This window comes from Choloepus didactylus, chromosome 5 (assembly GCF_015220235.1).
Source record: "Choloepus didactylus isolate mChoDid1 chromosome 5, mChoDid1.pri, whole genome shotgun sequence".
NCBI lineage: Eukaryota > Metazoa > Chordata > Mammalia > Pilosa > Megalonychidae > Choloepus > Choloepus didactylus.
Window position 1 is genome coordinate 121,645,940 of NC_051311.1, and position 24,990 is coordinate 121,670,929.

The following is a 24,990-nucleotide window of genomic DNA, read 5'->3' on the forward strand; positions in this document are numbered from 1 at the left end:
TTTGTGTCTTTTTATTTACCAGCTAAATATGAATAACAACAGTCAGTGCAAGTCTTGAATTGTTTCCCATTAGAATAGGCTCTTCTTGGGTAATAATTTTTTTTTTTTCTCTTTTCAGTTTATTGCATGAAGGAGTTACACCAGTCCAAGTTAAAAGCGGACCCCAAATGGTTACATTATACAAGCTGTGAGGTTTTTAAACTTGTGACAAGGGACAGAGGGAAATTTTCTACTCATTGCAAGGAAATCCTCACTTAAGCTTCAGTGAACCACAAGCAATTAAAACCCATGAATCTTCAGCTGGTTGTCCTTAGCCAGTCCGATCTCTACAAGAAACTGGCATATGTTCTTGTGCTGGTCACCCTGTAGCTGAATCACTTCTCCATATTCTGAATGCTCAATTATAGTACCATTGCAGGCAAATTTCTTCTTAAACGCCTTCACTAGTTGCTTTTTATCGTAATCATCAGTGATCCCTTGGACAGTGGTAAGGGTCTTCCATGCCGTTTCTCTGTTGAATTCTTATATGGATATAATCCTCAGTCCCAGCAGGGAGCAGGTCATCACTCTTAAGTTGCATCAGCAAAGGGGTCCAAAGAGTGGAGGTTCTGGAAAGCGGACATACGATATGATTCCTTTTCCTCGGTGCAAACGGCCTGCGGAAGGCGGCGGCGGAAGCGAGGGGGCTTGAGGGGAGGCTGCTGAGTCCTCGGCGGCGGCTCAGTGACTGGGCGGGTAATAATTTTTTAAACAATCATAAACCTAGGGGGATGTTTTGGTCAATGTGCTCTAATTAGTCGCTTCATGGCACGCTTCATTATCTGCATCATCCCTGCAGTCTGATCTTCAAGGTGATGGAAGCAGGCAGTAAAACATCAGATCCATTTCCTACTCACAAACACCTTTTAATCATCTTAGATAAAAGAAGGTCAGTGGTCAGAAATTATGGCAAATGGCAAATTGGGGGTTGCCAGTTCTGGCTGTAAGGTATGATCCATGTAGCAGAGAAGGAATTAAGATTTGTTTTTGGTCAAATATTATATATCATTAGATTATCAAATGATAATATATATCTTTAGTTTTAATTAAACAATACATGCTTTGGTGGTAACATTTAAATGGTACAAACGTGTGCAATGAAAAGTCTCTTGCCCACCCCATGCCACCACCTTTCTCCCACTGTGTGGGCTGTCTTTCCACTTTCTTGACAAAGCCCTTTGAGCTATTACTCCCTGCTAATAGTTTCTTTTGCCTTTTTCTAGAATTTTCCATACGTGTAAAATATGTAAATGGGATATTTGTAAAAATATATCAATGGTATTTTTACATAAGCAGGAATATATTATACATAATGTTCTGTACCATGCCATTTTTTAAAAACAGCTTTATTGAGATATATTCACATATCATACAAATCATTCAAAGTGTACAATCATTGGCTCTCAGTATAATTACAAAGTTGTGCATTCATCACCACAATCAATTTTAGAACATTTTCATTACCCCAAAAGAAAAACCCCATACCCCTTATACACCCCCTATTATTGACACTTAGCATTAGTGTGGTACCTTTGGTCAAACTGATGAAAGAACATTACAATACTACTGTTAACTATAGTCCATAGTTTACATTAGGTGTACTTTTTCCCATATACCACCCTATTATTAATACCTTGCTATAGTGATGTAATTTTGTTATAATTTAGGAAAGAACACTCTTATATTTATACTATTAACCACAGTCATCGTCTAAATCAGGGTTCACCATGTTATACAAAACCAAGTTTTCTTCTCTAACTTTCCTTCTAGTAATCAATACTCCCCAAAACTTCCCCTTTCAACCACATTCACATGGGTGACTCAGCACTGTTAATTACACTCACAATAATGTGCTAACATCACTGCTATCCATTTCCAAACCTTTACAATCAACCTAATTAGAAATTTTGCACAAATTAAGCATGAGCTCCTCATTCTCCACCCTAATCTATCCCCTGGTAACCTATATTCTAGTTTCTAGCTCTATGAGTTTGCTTATTATAATTGTTAATATTAGTGAGATCATACATTTGGCCTTTGTGTCTGGCTTATGTCACTCAACATAATGTCCTCGAGGTTCATCCATGTTGTTGCATGCATCAGGACTTCATCTCTGCTTAGAGCTGAGTAGTATTCCATTGTATGGTTATATCACATTTTCTTTATCCATTCATTCATTGATGGGTACTGGGGTTGCTTCCATCTTCTGGCAACTGTGAATAATGCTGCTATGAACATTGGTATGCAAATGTCTGTTCTCATCCCTGCTTTCAGAACTTCTGGGTATATACTTCTTAGCGGGATTGGCAGATTACATGGCAATTCTATACTTAGCTTCCTGAGGAATTGCCAAACTGTCTTCCGCAGCAGCTGCACTATTTTACATCCCCAACAGCAGTGAATGAGTGTTGTATTTCTCCACATCCTCTCTTAACTCTTGTAGTTCCTGGTTTTTTTTAAAAGTGGCCATTCTAGTAGGTGTGAAATGGTATCTTGCGGTTTTGGTTTGCATTTCCCTAATAGTGATGTTAAGCATCTTTTCTTGTGCTTTTTAGCCACTTTTATTTCCTTTTGGAAAAATGTTTATTCAAGTCTTTTTCTGCTTTAAAAACTGGGTGGTTTGTCTTTTTATTGTTGAGTTGTGTAGGATCTCTTTTTATATTCTGGATATTAGACCCTTATTGGATAGGTGGTTTCCAAATATTTTCTCCCACTGTGCAGGATGTCTTTCCACTTTCTTGACAAAGCTCTTTGAAGCACAAAAGTTTATTTTGAGGAGGTCTCATTTATCTATTTCTTCTTTTTTGCTTACGCTTTGGGTGTAACATCTAAGAAACCATTGCCTACCACACAATCTTGAAGATGCTTCCCTACATTTTCCTCTGTGTTTTATGGTCCTGGTTCTTATAATAGGTCTTTGATCCATTTTGAGTTAATTTTTGTATATGGTGTGAGGTAGGATCCACTTTCCTTCTTTTGCATATGGATATCCAGTTCTCCCAGCACCATTTGTTGAAGAGACTATTCTGTCTCAGTTGAGTGGCCTTGGCAACCTTGTCAAATATCAATTGGCCATAGGAACTCTCAATTCTATTCCATTGATCAATATATCTGTCTTTATGTCAGTACCATACTGTTTTGATCACTATAGCTTTGTAATATGATTTAAAGTCAGAAAGTGTGAATCCTCCAATTTCATTCTTCTTTTGTTTTTGGGTATTTGCAGCCCCTTATCCATCCAAATATGTTTGATAATTGGCTTTTGGCTTTTAAATTTCTGCAAAGTAGCCTATTGGAATTTTGGTATGGATTGAATCTGTAAATCAATTTGAGTTGAACTGACATCTTAATGATATTTAGTCTTCCAGTCCATGAACACAGAATGTCCTTCCATTTATATAGGTCTTCTTTGATTTCTTTTAGCAATGTTTTATAGTTTTCTGTGTACAAGTCCTTTACATCCTTGGTTAGATTTATTCCTAAAAAAAATTTTTTTTTTAATTGCTATTGTAAATGGAATTACTTTCTTGATTTCCTCCTCAGATTGCTCATTACTAGGGTATAAAACACTACTGATTTTTGTAAGTTGATCTTGTATCCTGCCACATTACTGAACTTGTTTAATTACCCTAGTAGTTTTATTGTAGAGTTTTGGGGACTTTCTATATATAGGATCATGTCCTCTGCTGTTGAATGCCTCTAGTGTATTTTCAGTGTCTTCTAGTGTGACTTTCATTCCCTTAAGTTCTGTTGTTTCTTCTCATTCTTTCAAATTATTCTTTATGCTCACCTAGTGTCTTAATATCTTTTATCTCTTTAGCCATAGTTTCCCTCATCTCCTTGGATTTAGGAGATTTCTTTGAACATCTTTGATTAGTTGGTCCAAATTCTTTGTCTACTTTGAAGTTTTAATTTCTTCCTTTGGGCCTTATCTTCCCTTTTCTTAATACAGCTTGTGATTTTTTTGCTGTTATCTAGGCATCTGATTATCTTGATTAGTTTACTCTGAAGGTCAATTTCTCTCTCTTGCTTGGGGTTTAATTGTTGATTGGCCTTGTGTTAAGGCTCTTTGACACTTGGTTCAACTTATTTTAGACCTTTAGAATAGCCTGTGTTTAACTGATTAGATTTTTCCAGATGTTCTTTATCTGATTCTTACCCTGGGTATGTGGTACAAATTTAAAAATTGCACTAATTGTGCAATTGTTTCACACACACACAACCCCCCCCCCCCCCCCCCCCCCCCCCCCCGCCCCGGAGAAAGCTTCCTTTCCTCGGTTCCTTCTCTGGGAACCTCTATAGTTTTTTTCATCTCTTTTCCTTGACTCTAGCTGCTTTTGCGTGAAGGGCAAATTTGGGGAGGAGGGTCACCACAGACAGGGCTTTCCACAGTCAGTATCTCCCAGCCAAAACTGGGCCAGGGACCCATGGAAGGAGCACACACTAGTTCCAAAGAGCCCTGGGGTGAGGATCAGAAAAGATGCCAAGAAGTCTTTTTGCTGCTCCCAAAAGCTGTCCTTTTCTGGCCTGCTCAGATGTCACTTTTCTGCAACCTGTTCCCTGTAGCCCTAAGAAGGCCCTGCAATAAATCCTCCACTGCCTTCATTCCTGTCTGGGGCAGGGTTTGAAACAATGGCTGTGGGGTTCCCTTTCCAGTGTGGGCTAAAATAGTGGTTCCAAGCCAGGACCCAGCAATCTAAATTTGCCAATCAAAAGCCGTGATCAGTACTAGGCCGTGCCCTCCCCTACTCCCACCTACCTGCTTCTTGGGGAAGAGATCTTCCACATCCTTCTTAGTCTGCTGCAGCCAGTCAGGGACCAGATTCGAGGCAGCTCACCTCAAGAGTGGGAGATGATCGCCAGAGCTGCTGCAAAGCAAGTTACTCACAGGCCTTTACCACTATTTCTCAGTCTCTTTGTCCTACTCTTCCCTGTATGCTGTACAGTGCTCCCCTGGCTTCCAGAGCTCCAGAACAGTTGTTTCAGATAGTTTCTGCCTGTCTACTAGCTGTTTTTGTAGAAGGAGTGAGTCCTGTAGCTCCCTACTCTGCCATCTTCCCTGGAAATTCTCCTGTACCTTGCCATTTTTACTTAACATTTTAGTTTTGCTATTTTTTCCATATCACTTTTGGATCTCTCATTATTTTTTAACAGCTGTATAATATTAATTTATTTAACCAGCCTTCTCTCAATGTCTATTCACATTTTATCTAACCCTTGTTTTAACAGATTCTGCAATGAATGTTCTCTTCTTCCATTTTTGCTCACATGTGTGAGTTTCTCCATGGAACTATTGAATGAGAAGTTGGTTATGTTCAGAATTTCAGCAGATAATGCACATATTGCCTAAAAACCCTCCAAAGTGGCTGTACCATTTTACATACCAACCAGCAATGAGGGCAGTGCCTATTTTCCCACTCTCTTGCCAGAATTCTATATTATCAATATTTTTCATTGTCATAGTAAAAGGTAAAAGATGTACTTCAATTCTGTTTTCAGACAAATATATATATATACACATGCACATGCACACACATACATATATAAATCTATTTGTATTTCTTTTTCCTGTTTTGACTCAGTGTTGCTATTTTCATGTTTTTCTAGATTGTTGGACAATTTTATATTAAGGAATTAAAACATATTTACATGAGTTGTAAATAATCTCTCCAGGGGTTTGTTCATCTTGTCTTTAAATTTCTTGCCATGTGGAAATGTTTAATGTTTATAAAGACAAGTCTTAATCTTTTCTTGTATAGCTATCTTGATTTTATGTCATTTAGAAATGCCTTGCTCATCTCAAGATAATTTTTTTTCTAATTGCCCACTTTTTGATAGCATAGTTTGTTTCATGTTTTATTTTAAAATATTTTATCTATTTGAAATTTTTAATTTAAAGGATCCAGATTCCCCCACAAATGACTAAGTGATTTATCCCACCATTCCTAAGTGGTTTGGAAAGCCACCTGTATTGCATACTAAATTCTAACATATATTTGGCTCTATTTTGGGATTCTATCCTGATGATCTCTTTGTTCCTGAAGTACTGCCAAATTTTAATGTATGTTTTAACAACTGGAGGGGCTGCTTCTCCATCACTACTCATTTAATTTTCATGTCTACTCAAGCTGTGCTAGCATGCTTACATTTCCCTATCTTTATTTTCCATTTCCCACATACAATTCTTATCAAGTTCCAAACAATACAATTTCATTTTTATTCTTGTTGGTAATCACATTGAATTTATGAATTAATTCATGGAAATATGCCATGTTTACAATATTTTCTGTATGTCTAAGAACAAGATATATTTTTATTTATAACTGAGAATTCTCAACTTTTCTTTACCTAGGCTTTGTTTCTGAATATTTTATGTAAGCTTATGCCTCATTTAATATTTCTACTCCTTTTGCAAATGATAACATTTCTTCTTTTGGGTTATACATTCTTTTGTAGATATGGGAAAGCTATTGATTTTTGTAAACTCATTTTTTTTAGCCAGCCATATTAGTAAATTCTCTTATGTCTTCCAATAATTTTTCAATTGATTTGCATTTGTGTATGTGGAGGGGATTATTTTCTGGGTAAACAGAGTTCTTCCAGGGAATGTACATGATATGAAAATTTGGGGGAAGCGACTGTTGCACAATTCATCATAGTCATGAAGAGTCTTGTTGCCGTAGTCTCCATTGTCTTTTATTTATTTATTTTTTTGTAAGATTTGGTGACTGTGGAGAGAGGAAAAATTGGGAGTGGTGTGGAGTTTGTGCAGCCTTTACTCTGGGGGAACCAGCATTTGTGAAGGAGCAGTTCTGTTTACTGAAGATCTTTTTTTTTTCCCTAATTTTTTGTCACATAAAATATATATTTTTAACCATTTTTAAGTGTACAATTCAGTGGCATTAAGTACATTTACAATATTGTACACAATCAGCACTATTTCCAAAACTTTTTCATCAGCTAAACAAACTCTACCCAAAAAGCAATAACTTCCCTTCCCTCTTCTCCCAATCCCTGGGAACTTCTAATATACTTTCTGTCCCTATGAATTTTCCTTTTCTAGATACTTTATATAAGTGAAATCATACAATATTTGTTCTTTTGTGTCTGGTTTATTTCACTTAATGTCGTCAAGGTTCATTCATGTCATTGTATGCATCAGAACTTCATTTCTTTTTGTGACAGAGTAATATTTAATTGAACATCTATACCACATTTTGTTCATCCATTCATCTGCTGAGGGTCACTCAGATTGCTTCTATCTTTTGACAATTGTGAATAATGCCACTATAAACATCGGGTGTGCACATGTCTGTTTGGGGCTTTTAATTCTTTGGGATATATATCTAGAAGTGGGATTGTTGCGTGACATGGTAATTCTATTCTTAACTTTCTGAGAACCACTAAACTAGTTTCCACAGTAATTTCAGCATTGAACATTCCCACCATCAATGAATGAGGGTTCCTATTTCTCTACATCCTCTCCAATACTTTTCTATTTTTTTTTTTAATCTTTTTGATAGAACCATCCAAGTGAGTGTGAATTGGTATATCATTGTGGTTTTGATTTCTGTTTCCCTACTAATGATGTTGAACATCTTTTCATATGTGTTCCTGTTTGCTAATGCTGCCAGAATGCAAAATACCAGAAATGGATTGGCTTTTATAAAGGGGGTTTATTTGGTTACAAGTTACAGTCTTAAGCCATAAAGTGTCCAAGGTAAGGCATCAACAAAGGGTACCTTCACTGGAGAGAGGCCATTGGCATCCAGAAAACCTTTTAGCTGGGAAGGCACGTAGCTGGTGTCTGCTTGCTCCCAGGTTGTGTTTCAAAATGGCATTCTTCAAAGTGTTGCTCTTGCGGCATTTTGTCCTCTCTTAGCTGCAGCTGCCCTGGGCCTGTGTGGCGCTTTTTAAAGTACTCCAGTGATCCAATAAAGATCCATGCTGAATGGGTGGAGCAACACCTCCATGGAAATTATCCAATTGAAGGTCTTGTCCACAGTTGATTGAGTCACATCTCCATGGAAACATTGAATCAGAAAGTTCCAACCTAATCCACACTAAATACATCTGCTCCCACAAGACTGCATCAAAGAATATGGCTTTTTTCTGGGGGACATAATATATACAAACTGGCACATTATGCTTATTGGCCACTTTTATCTTTTTTTTTTTTTTTTTGAGGACTGTCTATTCAAGCCCTTTGACCATTTAAAAATTGTGTTGTCTTTTTGTTATCGAATTGCAGGAGTTCTTTTTATATTATAGATATTAAACTCTTATCAGATATATGATTTACAAATATTTTGTCCCTCTCCATTGTCTTAGTATTGTTTTCAGTTCCTCCAGGCTAAGTTTTTTATGAGGCATCTATGTCCTATCCCATTGGTGGTCTTGGCAATAGACAGACTCTGCAGGTCCCTGTACCATAGTAGCCTGTTCCAGAGGTGCTGAAGAATATGTCCTTATCATTGCCCTGGTCTGTACACCACTACACACAGTACTTAATGAATTCATTTGGCTAAAAATTTTTAAAGTACAATGGATATATATTATAAAGTCTTTCTCCTTCCCCGCCCCCAGATTCCAAAGTTCCTTTGTCAGAGTCAACCTGTGTTAACTATTTTTATTAATGTTTTCAGTTATTCTATGCATATATAGCATACACAAACCCTTTTTTTTTTTTTTTTTTTTTTTTTTTTTTTACTTCTTACACAGATGATGGTATCATATATACATTGTTCTATATTTTATTTTTTTACTGGACAAAATATATTGAGTATCATTCCAATTCACACTGAGAGATTTTTAGTTTCTTTCTCTTCAGCTGCCATCAGCATCTATACTCTCCTTTGCACCCTCTTGGCATTTCCTGCAAAGATAGAACATCTGTGTGGAGTTTCTCTTCATTACTTTGTGGCTTCCTTCTCTAGTATGGAACAGGGTCCAGGGGCCTCCCTGTGTTTCCAGATACATTCAGCGTATAAAGAGCTGTAAGAGATGGGGTAGAAGTGCACAGATGGGGAAAGCAAAGGTATGAAATCAGAATGTTTTTGATTTCCTTGTTAGTGAACAGATAGTATTTTTACTTTTTACTCACTGTCTACTTTCTGCCTTGGGGTCAAACATAAATCCTTGGAAGGCTGGGATTAGAAGGCAAATCCAGGTAATGGAGACCACTTGATGTACTTTGTTCCACTGCCTAATGGAGGGTTGGCTATCTGGCCAAGCTGGTGTCCCGGATGACCTCCTCCCTTTGGATGAGTTCTTCCACAGGGTCTCCTGGGTGCCTTGTGGGTCAAACCAGTAATCCATTATGTTTATTTTGTAAAGTTGTAGAAAATCCAGTGTCACTGAAAGCACAACAGGAATAGAAACCCTTTCTTTTTAAGTAACTGCTTTGTTTTAGTGCAAAGAATAGCTGGTTTGACTATTCCTATGATAAGCCCAGAATTCAAAAAGGTTCTAACTTTAAATGGCAATAAGAAAATTTTACAGTAAATAAGAGCAAAATGTAAAGTAAGTGTGATTTTAAGAATAAAAGGTCAAATAAGTATGATATTAATTGATTTTTCTCATTTGAGAACAAAGTAACTGCTTTGGGAAGGTATTTTACTTGGTTGTTCTGTTTCTCTCCAGGGGTTATGTTTCAAACTCTTACATTCAGATAAAAAGAATTAAGCCTTTTTATTACAGAGAATGAAAATAGGCTCAACTTGGTGTTCACAGAAAGGACAATAAATATTTTAAAAAAGAAACGCATAGCTATCAAATGAATTTTAATATTTTTTCCTTTTAGTTATGAATAGAATTGATACTAGAAATGGATAGAATGTAAGGTGCCAAATTTTGAAGAAAGAGAATAGTAACAGTTATGATGCAAAATTAACTATTGAAAGAAACATATTAAATGCAATTTGACACATATAAGTTAAAGGTGGTCAATAAAAATTTTCAATAGCCAGAACCATTAAAAATGATTTCAATAGATAATTTTTGGTGAAGCAATTCTATATAAATGACTTTGTTTTAATATATCAAATTTTACTCCAAGTCAACAGAATTCATTGACTATAATGTAAACCATTCTAATCTAATTATCTGCATAGATTCTAGTTGCCTATCCAGAGAACACAAAGACACTGCACTAACAACAGCAAGCCATCATGAATCAACTTAGCCTTCGCTTGCCTAACTTTCAATTTCAAACAGACACTCTCTCAGTTTCTGATGACAACTAAGCCAAAAAGTTTTGGCACAGCACTTTAACAAGCTTGGACAAACACACACGCATGCACATACCTCTCTCCTCCCCCCCTCCCCCATCATCTATCTGTCTTCATCATTATCTAATTTTGTTGTTAGTGTTGTTAAAGAGACACGTAGTTTCCATCCTACTTTTATGATCCATTATAACTACTGGGAGTGATTTTGCTATAATTTGTTTTCCTTTGGCTGACACAGAGGGCAGGACAAGGTGGAGCTGGGGATTATGCTCAAAATACTAGGAGATAGGATGTACTTACCCAGTTACTGGACTTCAGCAAACGTGTACTACTTTCTTTCAACATGGAGGTTATTTTTTTAAGCTTTTGTATGCTGGTAAATAATTCATTTAGGAGAAAAAAATTTAAAACCTGGGAGTAGAATTAGTCTTATGAATCAGCACTATGAGACGTGGTGAAGCAAAAAAAAAAAACAAAAAACATTTTAGCAAAATGACTTTTGAAATGATTAAAATTAATGACAGCCTCTGGCAAGATTTTACCCCCAAGCCCAGGAGTCTGCACTCCTTCTCCTTCTGTTCAACCCATCTTGCCAAGTGTTCACTACCAAACCATCAAACACCCCATCCCACCCTCGCTGCCTCGGTGCTCCTCTCTCTCCCCAGGTTGGCTGCTTGATGGTCCCGAGTGGACTGTTCACTGCTCGTTTGGTGCCCTGTGTTGTTTCTCCAGTGGCCTAAGAATCATTTAGCAGGTGCTCCAGGTGCCAGCTCATCTTCCAATGGCTGCTCTCCAGTTGCTCCCACTCTGATTTTCTCAGTCATAAGACGAATCTGGGAAGGATGCTTTGGAGCCAGAGAAGAGGGAAGCGTGGTGCCATGACAAGCCCTTGGGAGAATTATTTTAGGACAGGTAAGTTCTTGCCCTACATGAAGCCAACCCTCTCATTGCCAGCTATTCTTAGTTAACCCACAAACTTGCTCAGGAATACTTTTCTGAGCAATCCAATCAAGGATTTTTAACAACATTGCTGAGAAACTTTTACTTTCATGTAAATAAGTCTTTAGAAGGGAAGAAGTATTAAGGGTCATGTAAGCACAATATCCCTCGCTGCTTCTGGTTGAGAATTCATGATAGATGATACTGGTGCTCCTTCCTGTCCCCAGGTTACATTTGAATTCCAGGTGACTTTGTGATAATAGTTTTCTCCAACAACACACGTACATTTAGTAATTATGTTAGTGATTGTGACTCAGAGGATAGAGTTTTTGATAGGAGGCACAAGCCTTTACCATTGTAGCTGTTGGCCCAAGATGTCCCATGTAATAATGGTGTTTCTAGGGGCATGCTGACCAGGTAAGAACAGACTTATCGAAGTATAGAATTGGGAAGGGGCTGACGGATTCAGCCTTGTTTCTCAGAGGAGAAAAATAAGCCCCAAGTTTTGACCAAATAACGCAGCAAAGAAGGGACTAGAACCTAGGCCTCCTGGCTTGCAGCCCAGGCAGTGGTAAAGAAATGGTAGAATCCAGGTCCCACCCCTATTTTCCATGAACCTGCATTGCTACCCGTGCCAAACACTGCCTTGGCAAACCCTGCTCCTTCCTCTGGGGTAAGGAGAAGATGCCTCGTGATTGGGAGGGCTCTAAAAGCTCTATAGAAAAAGAGAATCCTCATGGATTTTCTCCAGGCAGATTTGGGGGAACCGCAGTAGCTGCCCATGAGAAAAGGACTGCTGAGTACACAAGAATCTAGAATTTTATAGACTCCATTCTTCAGGATGAAGAAAATGAGATAAAACCTGGACCTTAACCTATTTTCCAAGGGTACTATTTTTAAAAAGATGATCATAAGGCTAAATCTTGTCACCTTTCAAATCTAATATGTATCTAAGAAATTTGGGCATGCTGTTACTAATGGAAACATTCTGTTAAAAACTCAAGTAACAATCTTAACATTTTATTAATTTGGAAAAATATTTATTGGTCTCTAAAAATTAAGTGTGTGTGTACATATGTAATCATTGCAGATGAAGCTAAAGTCCTCCATAACCATAATCCATAACTGTGTCTCAGACATGGCAGGTGTTAACAGTTTGGTGGGGATTCTTCAAGAATGATTTGTAGGCGGATACATACATGTTTATATGTCTGTAAAATATATGCTATCATTTGCTCTTCTTTTACAGTTTAAATTGTAGCATAGTGTACATAATTTCCTGCAATTTGCTTTTTATCCCCCCAAACAAATATATTACAGATTTTTCTATATTGGTAATATAGCAAATATGATGGCTTCTTTAATGAATCCCCTATTGATAGGCATATGGGTTATTTCATCTCAATTATTATAAACAAGGTTGTAGTTTACATCTCTGAATATTCCAATTCTATGATTTGGTGAGATGATTATTAACTGGTCAATATGCCCCTAGAAACATATCACTTAGGAGATCTTGGGTCCTGATTCAACTTCTGAAAAGTTATATTTTCCTAACTAATTACTCATTTCATCTCATTTTATTGCCATGGAGTTATGTATTTTATTCTTACAATTGTAAGGTTTTATTGTTTCCTCTGTATCTTCAAATGCAGTATTTATTTGTACCCTCTTTTTATTAATCTTGTGAAATATGTCCATTTTATTCTTATTTTGAAAATGTCAGAATTTTTTTTGCTATCCTTCCTACTGTTTTTTGTTTTAATAATGTTTATTCCAAAATCTTATTTTTGCTTGCTTTATTCCCTGTGTTGTATTATACAACATTCACTCTTTTAGTTTGTTGTCTAACTTTCACAGCATTGGTTTTTTTCTGAATGATAAAATTCTTGATTGGATAGTTCTCTAATTACTCAAGTTCCAGCACTAACTGTAGAGCAGGTACAATTTCCAGATAGAGGCTGGAGGATCTGAAAATCCACAACACGTGTTTTTCTTTTTTCAATACCACTGTGGGAGCATTTACTTAGATGACTTTGTATGTAGCTTCTCTGTTGTGATCTACAAATTACAGCTACAAAATGGATGTAGGTGACGGTGGTGGGGCTGGGGGAAGAGGAAACGGCTTTTTGAGACCTAAATGCTTTTTTCTTGTATCCTACCTATATCCTCAGGCAGATAGGGTCTGTTACATAAGGGATTACCAAAAGTCATTTAGAGCTATGACTTGTGTCATAAAGTGGCTATTAAACCAATGTAATGCCAATTAGGAGAATGTTTTAATTTAGAGTGATAACACATATTGGTTTACTTATGTCTCAGTGCTGTATGAGTATAAATTGGTAAAATCCTTTAGGGGCAATTTACACAATTTGATGACGTGTCAACTCCCTAACATGTGAATAAGCCAGGCAATTCTATGTATCAAAATTTAGTTTAAGGAAATAATAACTGGATAAATACTCAAAAGTGAGTATCTGAAAATGTTTATCAAAGAATTATTAATAATAATTAAATCTAATAGCCTAAAATACCAAAAATATAGGGTGAATAAATCAGAGTTTTACCAAGTGCATATCCTGAAAATTGAGTTATTCAGAACATTAATTGGATTTTACAGATAAAAAGTCTAATGACTATATGTTGTGTACAGTATTCCACTTTTCCATAAAGTATCCCACTTTTGAACCTACACAGTGCAGAATTAGCATATTATTGACTCTGAGAAACCCTGAAATTAAGATGAACTAACTGTTTAACTTTTAAAACTGTTTTCACTGTGTTTGATCTTTATAACTGACCTTCTCTCCCTCCTTATGTTTTGTGACATTGTGAAAGACTTCTGAAAATAGTTTGGAAAACAGTGTTAAATAATTTGCATTAGATCCATTCAATGAAACACTAATCACTAATTAAAGATTTTTATGAAGCACACTTATTAATATAGAAAGTCATAGTATTGTATATAATCATTTTAAGTAGATGTAATATGTAAAATGTACTGTATATGCATTATATATATTATATATAACATGATTTTCTATTAAGTAAAATAAAGCTTATATGGAATATCATTTTTAAAAAATCTCCCCATGATAAATTCTAGGAATGTTTTAGAAGGAATTTTTAATTTATTAAAAATTTGATTTCATAGAGAATTGTGATAATTATTTTGTTTTTACATTCATTAGTTTAATGATTTTTTTGCATGGGGGAGATAGTAGTTTGTGGACAGAACAAAATATTTCCATTAAAAAACTGTATAAGTATTGACAGTAATTTTCTTCAGGGACTTAAAGTTTCAGTACAAAGAAAATTTCAAATACAACTAGCCCAAAGTTTCAAATATTTTGAATGACCATAGCATTACTGGAATAAGTGCATAGCACTTTAAGGTAGATACCCTCTCCTTAAGGTAGATAATACTCATTCATATGTGAAATTCTGATTCATTTTTTAAAATCCTAGCAAGCACTATATTGATTTTTTTGCCCCAAGCATACTTGAATTATTAATTAATCCCCCATATTCAAAATTAATGGTGAATAGAAATTTGCAGTGTTTAAGGTTAAAGATCAGTTTACTTTGGCTGCAGATGAAAAGAAAAAATTCTTTAGGCTTAAATAAGTTAGATCATACCATTTAAACAATTAAAATTCCATCAGAAGTATCACTTGCTTCTTCACTTGGTTGACAAATCTGGGTGAATTTGTTTTTTTGAAAGTGCACAGCCATGACTATGAAAACAACAAAGTATTTTGTAGGCTCCCTCACAATTTTGCACTTTGATCTTATCCTTGTGTTCTCTTGGCCAAATCCATCTTTTCCTTTCATATTCCACAAAACTTATTCCATATAGGATTCCTTTGAAGTCAAAGGCAAAATAAAAAATTGGATAACTTGATTTTTCCACATCTGAGTTTTGTTTTCAGGATTTTTTTTTCTCTCCAGATGAGTTTTGCTAAATACCAGGATGTCTTAGACTCATGTAGATATGTACTCTAGCGAAGACCTATAGCAAAATAACCTCAAGGTGATTTTTAGTTATTTTCTATGGTAGAAGAATGAGGATATTTATATGTATATAGGTATATGTCTATATATATTCTTAACATATGTGAATAGGTTCTCTAAAATTAACAAAGGAAAAACTGTAATGTCACAAATGTGTTTGCTATAGAAGATCTATTGATCAAGATAGATGAAGATCAGGACTACCCTGCTATAAAGGGAAATTCTTTTTTTCTTTATACGGGGACAGGGGTATCACACTATTTTACCACTGTTGATCATTTATCATTGTGTCTTTATTCCCAGGTAATTTCATCTTAATCTAGAGAAGGTCAACAAACACTTACTGCAACTATTTTATTTATATGGTACATTTGTAAGGAATAGTTACTAATAGTTACTAAGTTTGAAGAATCCTTAATTTCCGTATGAAGAACTGTGTGAAATTAATATACCCAACAAATGAAGATAAATTGGATATAATTAAGTAAATTGTAATCCAGCCCACTCTGTTCTAATAGTTCTGTCTCCCCTTATTTTCCCTATTAGGATAAAAAATGCTTTCCTAAAACATTGTTGTTCTCGAGATTTCCTAATGTTTGGGCTAGTTGTATTGCTCTCCAGAAATCCATCTAGTTAAAGGCTGTGATAATAATCTTCTTTAATGATGCAGATCATCCAAGTAGGCAAACATTCATTCATAAAATATCAAGAATTCTGACAAATTGTATTACGAACAGCCAGGATTTTATCCAATACCCAAACAGCTATTGTTGCTTTTCCCCAATGGAATGTTAGAATAAATATATTAATACAAAATGTTCAAAATTTGATATTTAAAATGATTTTTGCCAAAAATAAGATAGAAAGATTTTCTAGGAGATAAACTATAATTTTCTGGAAATTTGTAAAGCCTTCTTTGAGTAAATTTGGAATGTTTAGGATATTTATGCCATTCTACTATGACTTTGCATCTGTGGAGTGAGACTGCAAGGTTGTTTGGGGGTAACAGTGTAACTGAGAAGTTAGGATTTAAGGACTGATTATGATCACTGAATCATTATGTAGATATTCCTTTTTACTTTCTGGTATATTAGAGTAGACAGAGGGAAATATCTGAAACCTGAACTGTAATCCAACTGCCTTGATCTCTGATAATGACTGTATAGCCTTTATCTTGTGCCCTTGTGATTGTAAAAACCTTGTGACTAACCTTCACCTTACCCATTTACCCTTTTTTTTTTTGACTTTAAAGTCTTATGAACACTAAAGACAGCCCCTGATGTTTATTAATGAAGGGTCTTGGGACAGCCCAGAACTAACCCACCCCAAGTCCAAAGTTATCTTGATAACCCAAGCTGGATCTAACCAAAATGGGCGCACCTGACATATGCAGTAGCTTAGACTTTAACCTACAAGTCACCTATACCACATTATAATACCTAAAATCATGCCTGACATCATATTAAGGCTGACATTTTCTTACATACATTCTGTGACTAAGCATGTAATCAATCTGTGCATGCTCAAAAATTAGATCACGTCTAGTCACATCATCTGAGGCTATTGTACTCATTATCCTAAAACCTGCCCATCTTTTGATACTACAAGATGATCAGAATTATTGCAGTTCAGAGAGACAGATTTTGGACTGATTGATAGGCATGAAGCAGGAGAACAGATGGCCTAGCAATAAACTCTTTCTCTCTTTGAAACTCGGGGGTCTCAGGAATTGGTCATTTGAGTGCCTCTGGCAAAAGAATCCACTGACTTGGTCCAATTACAACCGAGTCTTTTAATTTTTTGCTTTTTACCCTTCTGAAGAGTATGGAAATGTTACTATGGGCATATTTTACCATTTTAAAGAAGTGTTAAAAAGTGACCGATGTACTATTGGAATATACCTTGATTTCTTAGAGTTGGTCTTTTCCAAACTATTATATGCACTTATACTTTATTGGCCTACAGGATAAGCATAATTAGATTTAATTTTAGTATTTGCCATTTGAGGCAGGTTTGCAAAACTTTTATTGTGAGCAGGGGAAAGTTTCTCATGAAGACTTTCCAGGATTTTCCTGTGAAATGACTTCTGTCCCATTTCCACTAAGATGTTATTGATATTATTGTTTAATATTTATAACTTTTCTGATACCCTGCCTAGGAATAATTATAATTACTTCACAATTAGGTGATTTAATATCTTATACTAGAGACTAGCATCAAAGGCAATAGGTCTTAGGTAGAGCTAACTGTGGCTCACTAGAAAATAAACACAAACACTAAGAATTATTTACACTTGCATTTCACAATAGCTTTCTCCTAAATATAGACACTGTTTTTTAACCTAAATATAACATGCTGAATGTTTGTTATGATTTTTGAAGGAGCTGTTACATTCTCTAGATTTATATTACTTTTTATTCATTAAATTAATCAAAAGGCAATAGTTAGAGACTTTTAAAAGAAACCATCAGTGTTGGATCTAGGTTCGCACCCTGTAAAATCACCAGAGCCGTAATGAACAGCCTCCGTGAAGGCCACCTTTCCTACAGGGCCAGCACATTCTTGGCGTAGACCCAGGACCCAAAGTGTCACCTTTAGATAATCACAGCCTGCCCCGTTTCTCTCCCCTTGGTATGAACATGGTTACACGAATATCGTAGGGTACACTGCATGGAGTACCTTTTTGTTGTTTTTAGCTACATGTATGGAGAAGGAAAATGCTATGTCTCTAAATTTGTCTTAGGCATACTGTTAGAGTATTAAATGCAATGACATGTTGTTTTGTGACTCAAGGTGTTCTATTCAAAATTTTAGGAAAAGATTAGAATCTCTCAAGGGACATGACCAGTTCTATGTAAGGGTTTTATATCCTTTTTATCTTACTGATGTTACCTTTCAGAAGTATTTCCATATTTGAAATCTTTTCATATATATTTTCTCTCTTAGAAACTCCGTGAGAATTAGGGCACATTTTAAAATACGGAAGAAATGCAAAGCCTTATTTCACAGAAGAATGAAAAAGTAGTAAAACTTATATATTTATTTTGGTACTGATATTAAAAATATGGTTATTCATCCCCATGATCATATCTTTCGTTACATGGACTTTATATGTGATTGGTTTCTAAAAATACTAGGGGCAAAGCAAAGTTAAATTGAACTTATGAGCTATCTCATGAAGGCAAAAATCTTATAATGATACTTAAAATGGTCCTTTTTCTGCAGAAAACTGAATTAATGTTGTCTTCATTGCAGATAAAGTTCATCTCTGAGCTCATTTCCTTTCCTGCCTCTTTCCCAAGGCAGCTATTATTTTAAACTTACTGAGCTTCCTTCCAGACTTTTTTAGTTCCTGTTCAGAGCTCAAATTTGAAGTCCCAAAAGTCCTTAAAAACTGGTCAGCTTGTGGTAATTCTTACTATAGTTGTTATCTGCATTTAGATTTTACCTAGAGATTATTGTTCACTAAGCAATAAAATAAATCTTTCTGTATGCTGGGCCTTTGTCATTAAAAACTACTATCTTCAGAAAAGTTAGATGCCTGAAAATTATGATCACAACAATTTCTTTCTCGCTTAAACAAAAGAATAGGAGCTACCTGCTGAATTGTAGACTTAATTTCTAGTGTCAAACCTATATAAGCCATTTTTTTTTTCTTATTTTAAATGAACTTTCAGGTCATTCTAAAAAAATGCTTTTACACAGATTCTTTTCCTCATTGTTAACTGCTTCTGTTTTAATTAAAAATTAAGTATAGTTCTTATACAATAATTCAAGAAAGAGACTTTCAAATCATATCTTTTTTTGGAAAACACACATGATCTCCAATAACAAATGTTTAGGCAAAAATAATTGATAATTGATTTAAATACCTTTGTTATGAACAAGCTGTTTGTGAGGAATTTCACACCCAAAAGCTAAATTTCCTCTCTTCTAGTATCCCCACATTTTTCTTGTCTTCCATAAAATCATGTCATAAAGTAGCATCATAATGAAGAGCCCTGTATTAAATATGATGGAAAGATACAGAGAAGACAAATCATCCGAATGTTTTTGGAAAGCTGAATGCAAACAAACATTTGGTTAGTATGTATCCATATATACATACACACAGACACATAGAAACAAAAGGTATTATGTGTATAAACACCAATGAAATATGGCCTACTCCATAGGGAAAAATGTTGTAACACCACAGTTCATATATACGCAGAATGGCATAGCTAATTGAAAAATGCATATAATAATAAACTCTGGTTCTTGCCGTAATAATATCATATGTTTGAGTAGCACATTTATGGTTAACATAGCTCTTACATTTATTAGTTCAAACAGCATTATAAAATAGTGTTTTTCTACTTTTTGTAAGACTCTGGGAGGTTACATGTCTTCTGTCGGGTCACTCACCCAGCAAATGCAGGGCCCTGCCAGGGCTTATCTAAATCCCAAACTTTTGCTCTTTCCTTTAACCCACGTTGCCTCAATCTTGCAATAAAATGTTCAGAGTCACTACTGATGATTTAGCAGTTAAATTATTGACAAGGACTCTGATTCCTGAGACATGTATCTTTGGCACTATTATCTTTCTCTTTTCAGCCAGTCATGTTTAGTTTTGTCTGGTCTTGAACTGCCCCATATGTGGCCGTGGGGAGTTTTGTCAGGACTCTGCAGGATGCCTGAGTGGAAGGTAGGCCGTGAAGTCCAGTCGAAGTTTCAACTCCTGAGTTTATATGAAGGGGAAAGAAAATAATCTCTATATGGCTTAGGGCATCTCCAAATCTATACTTCATAGACGGTAGCAATTCAGAACCCTAGCCCATTCCTAACCTTTATTCTAGGGCTTTCAGGAATTCTATCACCATTGCTTTTCAGCATGCCCTAAGAAAGAATGCAGCTGGTTCTGGAAGTAGAAAGCTGAGGGGTGAAAAATGATCCTGTACGTGAGAGACAGCCTAGCAGTTAGGCACTAATTTGGATGCTCTGGTTCGTTTATTGGCTCTGCTGCTTTCTAGCTCTGTGACCTTAAAACAGTGCCTGACACACAGCAATGCTACATAAGTGTTAGATATCATTTGGCAATGAACTTTTTGTGCCCTTGAATAAACAGTGACACAGCATATGTTTATGATGCCCAAAGATTGAGACAGCATGAGTTAGAGAAAAGAGCCAAAGTTTGGGATTTGGACAAGTCTGGGGGTAGGCAGGGCTCTACATTTATTGGGTGAGTAACCCCACAGAAGACATGTAATTTTCCGAAGTCTCACAAAAAGTAGGAAAACACTATTTTATAATGTTGTTTGAGATAATAAATAGAAGAAATATGTTAAGCATAAAAGCACTCCTCAAACACTAAAATGGGACAAACATGATTCTGGACCAAATACATCCACATGATCTGTGAATATACTTAAGGAATATCATTTGCAGTAGCTGAACTAGTCCAAATTAGTTTTAGGTGAATGATTTAGAAGTACAAGCATAACCCATTTTATTATGCTTTGCTTTCTTGTGCTTTGCAGATATTGCCCAACAGCATATGCTAACCACATGTCTGTTACCTTTTGATAATTTTCAAAATATTTCAAACTTTTTCATTATATCTGTTATAATAATCTGTGATCAATGATCTTTGATGTTACTATAGTAATTTCTTTGGGGCACCATGAACTGTGCCCATATAAAGCTGAACTTACTCGATAAATGTTGTGTGTGTTCTGAGTGCTTCCCAATTGGCCGTTTCTTGTCTCTTACCTTCTCCCCAGGACTTCCTATTCCCCGAGACACAACAATATTGAAATTAGACCAATTAGAACCCCACAATGGCCTCTAAGTTTTCAAGTGAAAGGAAGAGTGGCATATCTCTCATTTTAAATCAAAAGCTGGAAACGATTAAGGTTAGTGAGGAAGGCAGGAAAAAAACTGAGATAGGACAAAACTAGGCCTCTTGCACTAGTTAGCCAGGTAATGATTGCAGAGGAAAAGTTCTTGAAGGAAATGAAAAGGTGGCACTTTTTTTTTTTTTTTAATAAGAAAGCAAAATAGACTCCTTGCTGATATGGAGAAAGTTTAGTGTTCTGGATATGAAAATCAAGCCAGCCACAACATCCCCTTCAGCCAAAGCCTAATCCAGAGATAGACCCCAACTCTCTTCAATTCTATGAAGTCTGAGAGAGGTGAGGTAGCTGCAAAAGAAAAATTTAAAACTAGCAGAGATTGATTTATAATGTTCAAAGAAAGAAGCCATCTACATAGTATGGAAGTGTAAGGTGAAGCAGCAAGTGTTGACGTAGAAGCTGTAGCAAGCAGGTGATCCAGAAGATCTGGCTGATAATTGATGACATTGGGTGCACTAAACCACAGATTTTCAATGTAAATGAAACAGCCTCTTTGGAAGAAGATGCCATCTAGGACTGACACAGCTAGAGAGGAGAAGTCAATGTCTGCTTCAAAACTTCAAGGGAAGGCTGACTCTCTTGGTAGGGTCTAAATTCAGCTGGTGACTTTAAGTTGAAGCCAATGCTCATTTACCATTCTGAAAATCCTAAGGCCCTTAAGAATTATTCTAATTCTATACTGCCTCTGTTCCATAAATGGAACAACAAAGCCTGGAATAAGGCACATCTGTTCACAATATGATTTACTGAATATTTTAAGCCCACTATTGAGATCTACCAGTCAGAAAAAAATACATTACTTTCAAAATATTACTGCTCATTGATGATGCACCTGGTCAACCAAAAACTCTGATGGAGATGTACAATGAAATTAATGTTGTTTTCCTGCCTGCTAACACACAATCTATTCTGTAGCCGATGGATCAAGGAGTCACTTCAACTTTCAAGTCTTATTATTTAAAAAATATATTTTATAAAGCTATAGCTGCCATAGATTGTGATTCCTCTGATGGATCTGGGCAAAGTCAATTGAAAACTTTCTGTAAAGTACTCACTGCTCTAGATGTCATTAAGAATATTCATGATTCATGAAGAGAAAGTAAAAATATCAACATTAACAGGAGTTTGGAAGAAGTTGATTCCAACCCTCATTGATGATTTTGAGATGTTCAAGACTTAAGTGGAACTGCAGACGTCCTGGAAGTAGCAAGAAAACTAGAATTAGAAGTGGAACCTGAAGATGTGACTGAATTGCTGCAATCTCATGAATAAAACTAGCTGTGAAGAACTGCTTCTAATGGATGACCAAAGAAAGTGGTTTCTTGAGATGGAATCTACTCCTGGTGAAAAAGCTGTGAACATTGCTTAAATGACAACAAAGGATTTAGAATATTACATCAACTTAATTTAAAAAGTAGGAACAGGGTTTGGGAGGATTGTCCCCAATTTTGAAAGAAGTTCTATTCTGGGTAAAATGCTAACAAAGAACATCATATGGTAGCTAACAGAAATATTTCCAGAATTGATGTGGCAAACTTCATTATTGGGTTATTTTAAGAAATTGCCACAGCCACTCCAACTTTTTGCAACCACTACCTTGATCAGCCAGCAGCCATCAACATCAGGGTAAGACCTTCCACCAGTAAAAAGATTACAACTTGCTGAAGGCTCAGAGGATGGTTAGCATTTTTTAGCAATAAAGTATTTTTTAATGTAAGTACATTGTTTTTTCAGACATAATGCTATTGAACACTTCATAGACTACTGTACACTGAAGATAACTTTTGCATGAACTGAGACACCAAAAAATTCACGTGACTCACTTTATTGCAATATTTGCTTTATCGCAGTAGTCTGGAACCAAATCCACGCTATCTCTGAGGTATGCCTGTATCTGTCTTAAGAGTCAGTCTCTTGACTTGATCACTGTCGCTCAAGATTTTCAGGTAATTATTGTAGGAAACCTTTATTCTTTTATCACAGTTGCCTCTTAGTGAGTCATGATCTCTGGCCAATGAGAGATTTGTTTCATGTAAGTGAATGGGAGTCAATTAAGTAACAACCCAATATTTACGATCACCATTCTGCATTACAAATATAAAACAAAAAAGTCAATGCACACTTCAATAATGCAATTGTAAAGAAGTTTACGGCATTATCAGGTAACTGTTTGCTCTACCAGGAAAAGATTTTAAAGATTCGATTTCCCATTAACAAAACTTGAGTTCACCCTTACTGTGCTAAATCAGAAGCCAATTTCAAACTATACATTACTGAAAATGTAATGTTTAGTGTCTCAACAAATTATGTAATAAGAGACCAAGATTAGGACCTGAACTGTGTACCCACTGCAAATGTGGGCATATCTGGGCAAGATGACAGCAGGGCAGTGGGAACAGGAGTAAGTTTCTTCTCTTGTCACCAGGCTCTGGTTAATTCATAGATGAGTTTAGCTGACAACTGACCCCTGAGCAAGCATGACCAAGGTAGTAATCTTGTCATTTTATTCAACTTTACCCTTAACACCTAGCACTGAGCCTGACACATAGTACGTATATTAAAATGTTAATTCAAACCCTTCCCCCAAATAATTATGAGGCAATAAATATCAATTGATCCTCCAGTGAACCTGATAGAGGTTTCTCATTTTCCTTCTCTATAGGAGGAGAGTCACGATATACAAGAGAAGTCACATGACAATGCTCAGTGTGCCATAAAAGAAGATGTTAATAGAGAAGGGAGAGACCAGGCGACATCGCCAGGTGCCTTGCCCTGTGACAGAGGAATTCAGGATTGCTTGAAGCTGGTCTTTGGGAAGAAAGCATCACTTGGTAATGCCTTTATTTGGACATTCAAGGCCTCAGAACTATAAGCTTTGGGCCTGCCCTTCTTCATCATGGAGACAAATGCCATCAAGCCTTACCACTGAAGGTTTTACTACAATGATGAGAGCATCAAGTACCACTGCAAACTCGTGAGACAGTAAGTGATGCTGTGCTCTCCACTGTGAAAATCATCATTGCCATTCTTGTGATCATCACAGGGGAATTCTACTGGATCTATTACCTGAAGAAGAAGTTCCACTCAACTATTCAGAATCTTGATGTGGCAGCCCTCTATAAGCAAGTCGGTTGCTTCCTCTTTGACTGTGCCATCAGCCAGTTCTTCACAGACATTGCCAGTGTGTCCATAGGGTGCGTGCATCCTCACTTCTTGAGGGTCTGCAACCTCGATTTCGGCCAGATAAACTGCTCCAAAGGCTACATTCAGAATTACAAATGCAGCGGAGATGATAGCAAAGTCCAGGAAGCCAGTAAGTACTCCATCTCTGGCCATGCCTCCTCCATCGTCACCATGTTGTATCTGGTGCTCTACCTGCAGGCCCGCTTCACCTGGCTCAAGCCCCTCCTGTAGTTCACCCTGATCATGATGACCTTCTACATGGGACTGTCACATGTACCTGACCTCAAGCACCATCCTGGTGGCCTGCTGCATAGTTTTCTTCGGGTCTGACCTCTTCAAGACTAAGGTGACACTCTCCCTGCCTCCACCTGCCATCAGAAGGAAATCCTCTCACCTGTGAACATTACTGACTGGAACAATCACCATCACATGGGGTAGATGCCACCCACCTCTTGAGCTGTTTTGTAAGATGACTGCTGACAGCAATTTCTTGCTGCTCTCCAATCTCATCAGACAGTAGAATGTAGGGAAAAACTTTTTACCTGCCTAATTTTTCAAAAAGAAAGAAAGGAAAAAAGAGTCTTACCTTGATAGGTAATGTTCACCGATGTGGAAACTGCAGTAAACTAACACCAAGTGCCAGAATAGTGGATGTGCAATTGGTAAATGTTCAGGTTCTAGTGAACATGGGC

The 24,990-nt window shown here is 36.3% G+C and overlaps 2 pseudogenes; one reads left to right on the forward strand and one right to left on the reverse strand.

The window, feature by feature from the left end:
- Positions 1-279: 279 nt before the first annotated feature.
- On the reverse strand, positions 280-623 carry LOC119534973 (annotated as a pseudogene).
- Positions 624-23,592: 22,969 nt separating this feature from the next.
- LOC119535420 lies at positions 23,593-24,736 on the forward strand (annotated as a pseudogene).
- Positions 24,737-24,990: the final 254 nt, after the last annotated feature.